The sequence below is a fragment of the Aulonocara sp. 'chitande type north' Nkhata Bay genome, linkage group LG3 (assembly GCF_057382095.1).
Source record: "Aulonocara sp. 'chitande type north' Nkhata Bay isolate Kocher_YH1m ecotype deep benthic linkage group LG3, A_spYH_male_GT1.1, whole genome shotgun sequence".
NCBI lineage: Eukaryota > Metazoa > Chordata > Actinopteri > Cichliformes > Cichlidae > Aulonocara > Aulonocara sp. 'chitande type north' Nkhata Bay.
The window spans coordinates 24,159,868-24,172,873 of record NC_141346.1 but is presented as its reverse complement, the minus strand read 5'-3'; positions in this window follow the sequence as shown (position 1 = coordinate 24,172,873).

The following is a 13,006-nucleotide window of genomic DNA, read 5'->3' as shown; positions in this document are numbered from 1 at the left end:
CAGGTGTGGTTTTTTTTGTTTTCCTTTCTTCCCCCCCTTCTCTTCTCCCCTTTGGTTTTCTTTCTCTCCCTCTCTTTCTTTCATTCTTTCTCCCTGTCCTATCCCCCAGTCATGTCTGTCCCGTTTGTAGCAACTGAAAATAAAATAAATTCATAATTATAATAAAGGCCAATCAAATGGACCAATATGGCAAGGCCATGATGATCCAGTTGGTAAAATAAATCCGCTTGGCATCTCTCTTGGCCTTAAGACAACAATTCTGATGGCTGAAGATCCAAACGGGACACACACACACACACAAAAAAAAAAGTATTTGGTTAAATTTTCCCCGTCCTTTTGGGTCTAGTTTCTTGTGATTTGTGTGTCCCTGTGAAGTTAGTCTTGTCTCATGTTATTTGTCTCCCTCCTCTGCCATGCCTGTTTATGAATGTCAAGTTCGGTGTCATTGCTGTGTCCATATATCGTGTGGCCAGAGACAGAGCCTTGAGGAACACCACAATCAAAATGTGCAATGGAGGAGCTTGTAGAGGAACTGCCTATGGACACAGAAGGTTTTTCATTTCAGAAATAAGAATGCAACAATTATTATAGAGCATTATGATCTCTACAGGAGATCATAATGATTGACTGAAATGTGACATTCAAATTTGAAAACGCTCAAATAAAATGGTGATCACAAAGCAAAACACTGCAAACAACTTGAAAATAAATCATATGAACATGTCTCCTTATATCTACAGTAGCACAAACATACTAGATCACACTCATTTCCCATTGCATTTTAGATATTTAATGTTTTTCCTTTCATGATAAAGAAAAAGCTGCTGTGAGTAAGAAAGAAATCTGTCAGCGCGACTCTTTGGACTTGCACTGTGAGAAATAAATGCAGTGATGAAATATTTAGAGTTTCACAATAGAAGAAAAGATAACATCTAGACAGGTGAGATCTGAAAGTTTTTTTGTTGTTTTTTTTTTAGATAAGCTGAACCAAATGAATCTTTTCATTATCACTGGGGCATCACAAGGCTTTGTGTGATCAGTCATCTGTACAAGGACTGACCTTTGCCTGCTGTCGTAAATGCTGAATTTCTAACTATTCCGGCATGTTAGAAATGCATTGTTGGTATAATTACAGCCTTAGAAGAAAACAGATAGAGCCCATACGCAGTTGGATACGTATGGGCTCAATCTGTGGTCATAAATATTTTGTACTTGTAAATCAGGATTTGTATGTGTAAAAAGAATTTGTGTGGGCGTAACCCAAAAATACGTGTGAAACTCAACACACAAGTTTCAAGTTTTTTGATCCTTTTTTTCTTCCTTTCAGCTGATTGGTCAATGTCATGCCAATCACAAATTTAACTATCCAGTCAGAGAACAGATGGGTTTGGCTGTCGGAGGGGCGTTTTTTTTTGAACTGCAGGTAATACAGTTTGAAGCTGGAGGATCGCTATATAAATATCCGATAGAAGCTAGGTCCCCTAACTTTCAGCAGCTGTTAAAAGGATAAAGTTGTGGCATATCAGTGGTTAGAAATACCATTATTACTTTAGGATTAGTTTAACACAAAGTCAGGGCTGACCCGGGACTATGGCTGTGAGTCGCAGTGCGCAGCATAAAGGTCCTTTCACATCGGACACAGGATGTGCTGCTAATGCTAACTGCTAACTAAAAGCCAAGGATCCAGAATTTTTAAATGTGGATGAATCCACTGCGGAAAACAGTTATATGCATCATCTGGGAGAACTAGTGTTCAGCTGTTTAAAGAAATTAAAAAGCTACACATAGACGTAAAAGACAATTGTATTCATTACACAAACAAATGCTGCTGAATGATAATTTTAGAAAGGGTGGTGGTGATGTGTGCAGAAATCCCCCATCACAGGCGTGTGATCTACTATAACACCTCTGGCACAATGAGACTAAAGTGGGTGTATCATCTTGATCTTATCTAAGGGGAAAAAACACTCTTGGTATTTATGCCTACTGGTTATTTATAAAAATTATTCCGTATTACTTTCTTGGTTTCATTCTGGTTTATTTATCCCTGTTTTTTTTCCTGCTTCCCTTGTGTTTCTGTGTCTGGTTCTGTGTTTATTTACCTTTCTGCGTTTGTGTCAAGCTCATCCTATGGTCCATGTTTCAGAAGCATGGTGGAATAATTCAGTTAGAAATTAGTCAAAATAATTTATGGTTGATTCCATCCTATCAGGGTGGAATTTTGGGGGGAACCTATTAGGGTGGAAATTCTAAAGACAGAGCAATAATTATTATTGTTATCATTAATTATTAACAAAGAGAGGGAAGATAGTCAGAACTGAGAGGACCGAACTACCAGAAGGCAACATTGCAGAGATAATGGACAGCTACAAGTACCTGGGGATCCCACGGGCAAATGGGAACCATGAAGAGGCCGCTAGGAAAGCTGCAACCACAAAGTACCTGCAGAGGGTCAGGCAAGTCCTGAGGAGTCAGCTGAACGGTAAGATAAAAGTAAGATAAAGGTAAAAACAGGATCCGGGCTATCAACACCTATGCCCTGACCAAAATCAGGTAACGTGCTGGGGTAATAGGCTGGCCAAAGTAGGAGTAGAAGCCACTGACATGAAAAGTTAGAAAGCTCCTTACCATGCATGGAGGGTTTCACCCTGTTCAGCACCCTGAGGCTGTATGCTAAGTAGGAAGGAGGCCGGGGACTGGTGAGGATCGATAAAATAGTAATTACAGGTAAAACTACCTGTAATTACTATTTTATCGATCCTTGAGCTTGACCATTATGAATTTCATCTATTTAGTATTGTCAGTATTGAAACAAATAATAAAAAAATATAAAACATAATTCCTTTTTTTCCCCCAAATGTTATGAAGCTGAAATGTGGCCGCAAAAAGAGAATCACCCCATGATAAAGTTTGAAATTTTCATTGTTTACAGGCTGTGATCAGCTGATCTGTTCTGCTTGTGCTGCTGTTTTGATGTTTACTGCTTGTCGATTTAATTCAATTCACTTTTATTTATTCAATGCAAGATCACAACAGTTGCCTACAGGTGTCAAACTCCAGGCCTTGAGAGCTGGTGTCCTGCAGGTTTGAGATGTGTGCTTGATCCATCACAGCTGATTTAAATGGCTAAATGACCTCCTCAACATGTATTGAAGTTCTCCAGAAGCCTGGTAATGAACTAATCATTTGACTGAGGTGTGTTGACTCAGGGCGCGATCTAAAACCTGCAGGACACTGGCCCTCGAGGCCTGGAGTTCGACACCCCAGTGGTTTGCAAACTTTTTTTTTGCTAGGTCCCGCTTTGTTTCACAAGAAAATCCTTGCGACAACATTTCCACACTCTTAGGGTTTGGTATGTTCTTGACAGCGTTTGACTTGGTTTTTTTGTGTTTACACGTGGACGGAGAGATTTTTTCGAAACTGCCTGTGTGGACAAGATTTCCTTTTAAACGAAAATGGAAAATCTCTGTTTTCATAAATACCCGTGTACGTGAGGACGTAGCCTTAAGTAACAGGAAAACAAACCATCTCCATGTGTAATTATTTTATGTTTAGTTGTTTTTTTCCTGTGTGATAACATTCAACATTTGGTTTGGACAAACCAGCATGTGCTTCCCATGCAGGGGGAACATATTTGGCGATGCTTTATCTTCTGCTTTGCGTTTCTGTGGGAGCGCCGTCACAAACCTGTCCATTATGCTAGCAGTGTCCTGAACAGAACGAGCTTCAGTGAGGGGTGGCAATCTGCCTTAACCGGTTGGGGTGAGAGGATGGATACAGGACACAGACATGTTGTGGAAATGTGATTCATAATAACGAATGGAGAGCGGTGTGTAAACACATGGAGTAAAAAGGAGACTGAGGAAGAAATGGTACATCATGGGAATCTCCCGGCAGCCTACGTCTATTGCAGCATAACTAAGGGAGGATTCAGGGTCACCTGGTCCAGCCCTAACTATATGCTTAAGCAAAGAGGAAAGTTTTAAGCCTAATCTTAAAAGTAGAGATAGTGTCTGTCTCCCGAATCCAAACTGGAAGCTGGTTCCACAGAAGAGGGGCCTGAAAACTGAAGGCTCTCCCTCCCATTCTACTTTTAAATACTCTAGGAACAACAAGTAGGCCTGCAGAGCGAGAGCGAAGCGCTCTAATAGGGTGATATGGTACTACAAGGTCATTAAGATAAGATGGGGCCTGATTATTTAAGACCTTGTATGTGAGGAGCAGGATTTTGAATTCAATTCTGGATTTAACAGGAAGCCAATGAAGGGAGGCCAAAACAGGAGAAATATGCTCTCTCTTTCTAGGACCCTCTCAGGATTAGCTGAAGGCTTTTCAGTGAGTTTTTTGGACATCCTGATAATAATGAATTACAGATCCAGAGCAAGTATCTGGTTAGACACTGTGTTTCTAAAAGTTTAAGGCCGAGTATGTTAACCTCAGATTTATTTGAATTTGGAAGCAAGTAACATGCTTCTTCACTGTAATTTAATAGTCTTGTTCTTTCTCAGTTTCACAGCTTTTCTTTCTGTATTTATAGACGTACTGTACATTCCCATGACTCAGTTTTATTCTTCCTTTTTTTTTTGCCTCTTATGACAGTAACCTGATCTGAAAGCAAAAGCTTGCAAACAGTTTTTAGTCTATTCAAAGAATAAAGCACAGAAATAGTCTTGTTAGTTGACGTCTCTCTGGCTGATGGCCACACTGGTATCTTGGCTTTGGGGATGGTGAGTAATTTTCGGGTAGTCAGACTTTTAAACTGATCTAAGCCAAAAATAAAGAAAGGCTAAACAAAATCTGAAACCTGAAATGCACTCATGCTCATCACAGCAACACAAAATGGTTTTACAAACTGTCTTGAGGCTTCAGGCTGTTTCGGTGCAGAAATGAGAACGTTTCCATTTTATTACAGCCCCTGAACTTTGATCAGTTTTAGAAAATGAAAATGAATAAAAATACTTTTACTGCCATTTATAATGAGACTATACTGACACGACTGCAAAGGAAAAGAAGCAGGTGACAGGTGATTTTTATGAGGAAACAAGAGAAGCTAAACACACTAGTTCACACCTCAGTGGGTTAACTTGGGTGATTTCTGGGGTCTGTAAGAGGAACACCACACTCAGCAAAGCTTTGCTTTCCAAATCAGATCTGTAGTTTCTGTTGACAGTCTTTTCCAAGCTGCATACTGATTGTGAGGGAATAAAAACCAGATAACCAAAGATAACATTGCAGTGATATGGTGATAAATTAAATTATGAGAAAGTATGATGAAGACTGCCTAAAGGTCAAAAGGTCAATGAATGCTGATTAAAGTCAGGTTTTTACACAGGCGACCCTTTATGCATTTGTATCCACTACATTAATGACATGACCTACTATTCAATTTTGATAACATTCAATTTCCTTGTAACTGGTACAATCTCTGAAGGGGCAGCTATGCTCTTATCAGGTAACATGAGTTTCAATGCAACAAAGTACCTGGTAAATCTTTGAAAGGCATGATTATAGCCTAGCACTGGTTTGTGTAAATAAAAACAAAGAATATCTCTGGGAATTTTCACCACTCTTGGTAGATACATGAGTGCTGCTTGCAACACAGTGAGTCACTCACAGTCTGGTTTTCTTTGATAGCGCTCTAATGCTTTCATCTAGGACAGCTTCACATTCACTCTGATTACTTATTTTACACTGTTCACTGGTGCAAACCCAGCGTCCAGAAACTCCCTAAACTACTAAAAGGAGCCCTGACAGTTCACCGTTAGTGTTTAAATGGCTTCTGGTTATTATGTGTTCAGTAAAGCATTTGAGGCAGACACTCATTAAACAACTCGAGCTTGTTTAAAGTAAACATTGTCTGCTTATTACATGTTTTTATTACTAAACTTTATTTTGGGGGATGCTGCAGATATACTTTAATCATTTTTCACCTTCTGTACAGAAAAAATATATTTCAGCTCTTCTGGTTTCGCTTTTTTGAAAATAATGATTGTGTGATGGTTAATGTTTCTCAGCTTTTCTCCATCAACACAAAACTGTACATTTACTATTTTTTTCATTTGTATATAACAATAATCCAATCTAAACCAAAAATAATATTTATGTATCAAACCAAACCCTACACAGTGAAAATTAAACAATCTTGTGCTCACCACAGCTGCTGAAACTGATCCTAAAATACAAATTTCTCGACACTTCCTGCTGTTTCTGGATACTAAAATTAAATGCTTTCAGTTCCTCCCTACCTCTGAACTCTAGCGGGAAATGGGTTTCACTGCCACGTATTACCAAGACACTACAGCAATGACAAGTGATTTTATCTGGAAATAAAAGCAAAATATAATATTTCACACCAAATTCCCCCTGCAGTCATCTACTGTGTCATTGTAAGGGGAAGAGTCAGTTGGTTGCTGGGGGCGGCCTTTGTCTAGCTGCGTGCTGGTTGTGAAAGGGGAATGGATACGATGCATCCATTCATCCACATATCCAATTCAGGGTTGCGGGAAGCCTGGAGCCTATTCCAACTGTCGTAGGGTAAGATGCAGTGTACGACCTGCACAGGTCGCCTGTCTGTCACAGGACTACGTCACAGAAACACAACCATTCACACCCATGGTCAACTCAGAATCACCTGTTAACCTAACCCCATGTAAATATTTGTGTTATGGAAGGAAGCCAGAATACCCGGTGAGAACACAGAAACTTGAATTGAACCAGGATCTTCCTGCTGTGGGGTGACAGTGCTAACCATCGTACCACCATGCAAACCTGAAATAGATACCAAACGAAAATGAGTCAACACTCTGCTGTTAGTACACAACACACAAACCCAACAGACTGTACAGGTGAAGTGACAGATGCCACGTGGAAACAAAATGTGACATTACACAACTGCAGTCGCTAATTTACGAACTCAAACAATCAGCAGCTGTGATACATTCGTACTCCATCAAAATCCCACAAATTTTCACTTTTCTTTGGCTAAACTGGTCTGTGAGGTGCTGCAGGTACGCTTTCAACAGTGGGGGAAAAAAGTGTGTGCAGTCCAAACAAACCAAATGCCTATGCAACAGTCTGCTGATGTAAAGGGAAACAAGCCAGAAAGATTTGTTACAACATTCCAGAAGTCTCATCTGTTGCATTGTTAAGAGCTCAAACAAGCAAGATGTCATTCCTTTTCATTTGTTTTTTTTCCACTTACACTTCAAATACACAGCAACACCCAGACAGTGAGTACATATTTAAATTCTATAAGGCCATTATATCCAGAATAGATTAATGACTGTACTTAATAAATAACATACCCCGAGTTTATGTCAGATCTCATATAAATGAAGACCCAAACGCAGACACTAGAGTGAGGTCCAACAGTGATTTAAACTCATAAAAACTTCCAGAGTTGAGAAAGCCAAAACAATGGGACTCTGAATTAAAAGGGTGGTGAGTAAATCAACAGAAAACACATGAGGAGAGTTAAACACCAAAATAAAACAGGAAGTAAAAAGTACATCGGGGGTGATGGGGTCAGATGTGGGCATCTTATAACATAAAACCAGAACAAATACCTCAAAATCATAAATTTTGTTACAGTATAAACGTTGTATACATGAATCTTTTTCATGCCTGGAAATCACCGGATTTCCTCAGAACTGATAGATCATCTCTGAGGGCGCAGCCGTGACCTTGATTTCACATTGTGAGAGTATTAAAAAATGTTTTCCTGCTTCCTTATCTTCAGTGGAAGAAAAAATACTCTTGTATCCTGGAAAATGAAGGGTTGGTTGTAGGCCGACAGTGAGATAATCATATTATAAGGGGAAAAAAATGTCTCTAAGGGACTTTCATTAGGTCACTGTCTTGCTGTTGGCGAGGTTAGCATGTTAGCTTTGGGAATGTTAACGTCATCGTGTTAGTTAGTGATACCACTGATTTCCTTTCCGGTCCGATACCAAGTAATATTCAGGGTGGTATCGACGATACTGATCCGATACCGATACTTTGTACAAAAACATATTTTATTTATTGTATCTCAAATTATAGCGTCATAATGATTACAGGACATCAGATTACTTGTTCTCATCACTTAATAATGCAGAATTCATCATATAGAAATAAAAAACCTGAAGTTGTGCGCTATTTGAACACCTTGCCTTCCTGCAGCACTAAAGGACTCCGTGAGAGACGTCTGTCTCGCCCTAGCAGCATCTGTCCCTGTCCACTCCTCTTCAGCTCGTCATATTCTGTGATATGATTTACTCTGGGGTGTTTGACAAATTTGTGGTGTTGCCACAGCACCTCACTTTCTTGCCACATGTATCGCAAACCACGTCTCGGCTGTTTGTGGATGTAAAACACGTCCGCACATAACTCCAATTATGCGCACGCCAAGCGGCTGCCACATTTATACAGCCAAATTTCGCACATGACTATGAAAGGCGGAAGAGGAGTTCCTTCCAATTGTAGACAATCCGAATGATATAGGTTATTTCCACAGTGTTCCTGTTAATGATAAACTACAAATTTACTCTAAATGACTAAAATATCGATTATTTAATGTGAGAATCGATTCTAGAACATAAATGAATGGTATCGCAGGAATCGATATTTCAGTATCGATCCACACATCACTAGTGTTAGTAAAAAAACAAAATCTCACTAACTTTTGGATATCGCTCCAGAATACAGCTGGAGCACACCAAGTAATTCATTCACATTTATAGTCTGTTTTTTCATAGTGCTCGAATAAAACGCCATATTTCCATATTTTATTCTAGGACTCGACTAGCTTCACATTCAGAATGACTGTTATTTTTGGACACTGGTACAGGCCCAGGGTCCAAAATTTCCCCATAACATCAGTGAGAGTACAGTTAGTAAGTACAGCTGTGACACTGAGTGAAATGAAACATGTGTCCTAATAGCACAACTGAAAGGGAAAGCCCTGCTGGCTTACTGTTAGTGTTAAAAAATGCTCTGGTTATGAGCACACGTACAGTATAATGTTTTACATGGAACAGGATCGCTCAGTTTAACCTCTGCTTTCCAAGCTCCTTACTACGATGACCGGGATGACAGAGAACCTTCACAGACACTCTGCTTGTAACAAGCTGCTCTGGCTCCTCCCCCTTTAAGCCAACCTTGCTCTGATTTGTCTTTTTAAACACAACGTTTTTGTAGCAACAGCTTCCTCCATGATATTCCATTCAGAAAGCCTTTGATGGATGCTGACTTTATTAAAGCAAGCGTTGCTCTGAGATCAGTCAGTTATGAGATGGTGACGAGAACAGGATGAGACGACAAAAAAAAAGAGTGACCAGGTAAATAAGGTGAAACCGCACCGGCTGTAACAATTACAGTCTTGGAAATTGATATCACCTTGGTGACAAATAACACCAAACACAATAATGAAAGCAATAAAGCCGGGGTAATCAAACATGCACATTTAATCCGTGCAGTTTGTAAAGCCGGTGGTTGTGGCTGCGGTGCCTGAGATGGTGTGGCTCAATGTGGTGTTAAATGAGGATTTAGAGCAGGGGTGTCAAACTCAAATACACAGTGGGCCAAAATTCAAAACTGGAACAAAGTCGCGGGCTAATGTTAATATTTATTGAAATATATTTATTCCTCCAGATATAAGAATGAATCTTTTCTTATGGACTCAAACACGTTTTGCTGAAAAACTGAATATGGAATAAGCAAAGCTTAATACTAAACAATATATATATTAGCTGTATAATACCAGTAGGCCAGCTCTGATAGTAATTTGGTATGGCTTCGCCAAATTTGGCCCGCAGCCTAATTACATTTGGCCCGCGGGCCAGAGTTTGACACCTATGATTTAGAGGAATGTGGAGCCTGAACATGGAGGGTCACAGTGGATATGATCCCCAGTGTGTTTTTTCCTCTGTGTGGGCAGTTTGTGAACTTCCTGTGAGTCATGTCCTGCTGGCTGGACCAGATCCTGGTTCACAGCTTCAGCAGCATCAACACGGTCAGGTTCAGCTCAGTTATTGTTGTTGTGTCTATCCTTCTGGTCTCTGTGTGTGTCACCCAGTATCCTGTTGGTGGACCATATATTCATGTGGTTGTTCCACATGATTATATATAATATAATATATGGTTCCACACACTTCTTAACATTCTTAGCTTAAAATATATATAACCTAACAAATGTTTAGACTACTACACATGGGAGAGAAGAGATGCTGAAAAGAACGTGGGCATGCTCAGACCAGTATGTAACCAGTGGTGTAAATAGCTGTGACATTTAGTGTCCAGATTCTGGTACTGTTTTTCTCAAGCAGTCAGTTTAGTCCTTTAAACGGTCAAAAATATCAAGAAAATTAAAGGATAAAAGAACAAATGATTTTATATGTGGAAAGATTAAAATACAAGTTTTGCATAAAATGTGCTTATGCATTAATTAGTTGTTTGTTACTAGAGACACTAAGATAATGTATTTTGGTGTTTTTATGACATGACATCGCGATAAATACACCACATATGCTCACGGAGTTTTAAGGAGCTGCTGGGAAGAAGGATTACTCAAATTGGACAACTGCTGAATGTTGCTATAGTTACCCTCATAATTTAAAGATTAGTTAGTAAAAAAAAATGTTAATGATTTGTAAGAAATGTGCAGCGAAATCCAGTCTGAAATATCACACGAGGTAAAATCACCGGATGTGCTTTGAATGATGAGAACAGTCAGTGTTTACTGACATCTACTGTTCATTTAATGGAATTTCATTGGAAGACGTGCAAATAAAGTTTAGGTGCAGCTGCCTTGTGTTTTATCATGGCAAGCCCCCCAAAAACAAAATTGAAGAATGATAGTGAAGGAAATTGTAGTCCTATAGAACTAAACAGGGTTCATGCATATTTACTGGACATGCACAAACAGCTGGCTATGAAATGAAAGTGCTATCTGAAGACTGCCTGTTTTTCCATCATTTAATCTGCTGTCATTTAAATGTCATAGACCACCTTTACGTCTTCATGAGCCAAACAGTAAAGAAAATGACCACACTTACACTGTTTATCCTGTACAAACTGCAGTTCAATACAATTCTTGCTTCAGTTTAAATTTTCTTATGTCCTTTTCCATGACATTTTATTTTAAAATATCATATAAGTCTTTAAATTCCATCAGACACAGAGGCCTACTATAAATGAGGGAACTTTAAATGTAAATAAGGTTCATTTCTTAAGCCTTTCAGAGATGTTCACAAAGTACACCTAAATAAGTAAAATAAACCAGAAAAGTAAGTCCTATAATAGCCAAGAAAGACGTCAAAAGACACAATAAGTCACAACCAAATAAAAAGAAAAAAAAATATAAACATATAGTTAAATAAATAAAAGATTCAGTGAAGTTAAATGGTAAATGGTAAATGGCCTGTATTTATATAGCGCTTTACTAGTCCCTAAGGACCCCAAAGCACTTTACACATCCAGTCATCCACCCATTCACACACACACGCACACAGAAGTTGTCAAGTTGTCAACAGAAAGCCTGTTTAAACAATTTCAGGGAGATTATCCATGTTCTTACCTGTAAAACTGAGGTTTCACTTCCCGTGTGACGTATCTGTAAAACAGAACATTTCATCTGTTACACAACTGTGTAAATCCAGAAACGCGGGTCAGAATTAAGCCAAAGAGACAATCAAACTGCTGACAAACACTGACAAAACAAGAAGGGATGACCTCTCACCTTTATCATTATCACACTGAGACTATATCAGTTCCACTCCCAGTGACACATCCACACAGTCATCACCTGACCTAAATATCTTTATGATTGGTTTCTTTATTCTAACATGATTTCAGAGCCATTTATTATTAAAATATGTAACATGTTACACTAGAACTGTTTTTGCTGTGTTTAGTTTATCTGCAAAAGTTTCAACAGCTGATGAAAAATGTAAATCATGTAAATCCAGAAAACTGGGAGGGTAAAAAGTGAAAACAGCTGCTGAAAATAAAGTAAAAGAAATCGTTTGCGACACTTGTGATGAAATGTTAAAGAATAAAAATCTGTTCTTATTTAGCTTGTTTGGTTAGTATGAGGCGATGAAATGTTAGCAGTTCGAGTTAAACAACTCTTAAATGTTGACTGTAGTGAGATCAATGTGCCAACTGATAACTAGCTTCAGGAAGGAACCGGGTGTGTTGCATTTCTGCTCATAAAGCCGTTAAAAACACTGTGTGCAATGCCACAATGTGTCAGAGCATGTGCTTCCTCATTTTGTTTACATGTTTGTTGTGTTTACAAGGTTCTATAATACAGGAAAATTATTACATGCTGTTAACCTGTCAGACCAGGGGTGCCGCTAATGAGGCTGGATAAGAGAGAGGGGAGAAGAAGAAAGTAAAGGTAACAAGATGGAGTGCCACTGTAAAGCCTGTTGTTGAACCCAGACGTCGCCTCCGCTACCCGATTACAAACTCAACAATGTTGTGCTATGAACAAGCAGCAGCATTAGCATTTAAGCAGCTAAATGATTTACAAACGGTCAAATGGAGTGAAAATTAAACATGTATTTGCCTTTAGAGAAATTCAAGCAGATGATCACATCCCACAGAGAGAAAAGCAGGTCCACAGTCTCAAAGAGAAAGATTCAGAGACTCCAGTCTTCTTTGTGTGCTTCTTTCTGCACTCAAACTTCCCAGTTATTCAATTGACATATCGGTCACACATCAAAGCAGAACCACCGACTGTGTGAACAGCTGAGTGAAGCGTGTCCTCTTCTTCTATGAAGCCACTTTCAGGTGTGTTTGTGCCTCTTACTCCATGAGTGAATGCAGTCTGTCCAGTCTGCTTTCAGAAATGATCAGCAATGACATCGGTTTCGCTTCCTCGATCTGTGATCTGATTGGTTAAAACGTCAGATATGCACGGGATTATGATTTTATGAAAGTTAAGGAGTGCCTTTCATGCTTTAAATTTATGCGGACATAAATTGGACATAAGCTGAATGGAAATTCCCACAGAAATGATTTT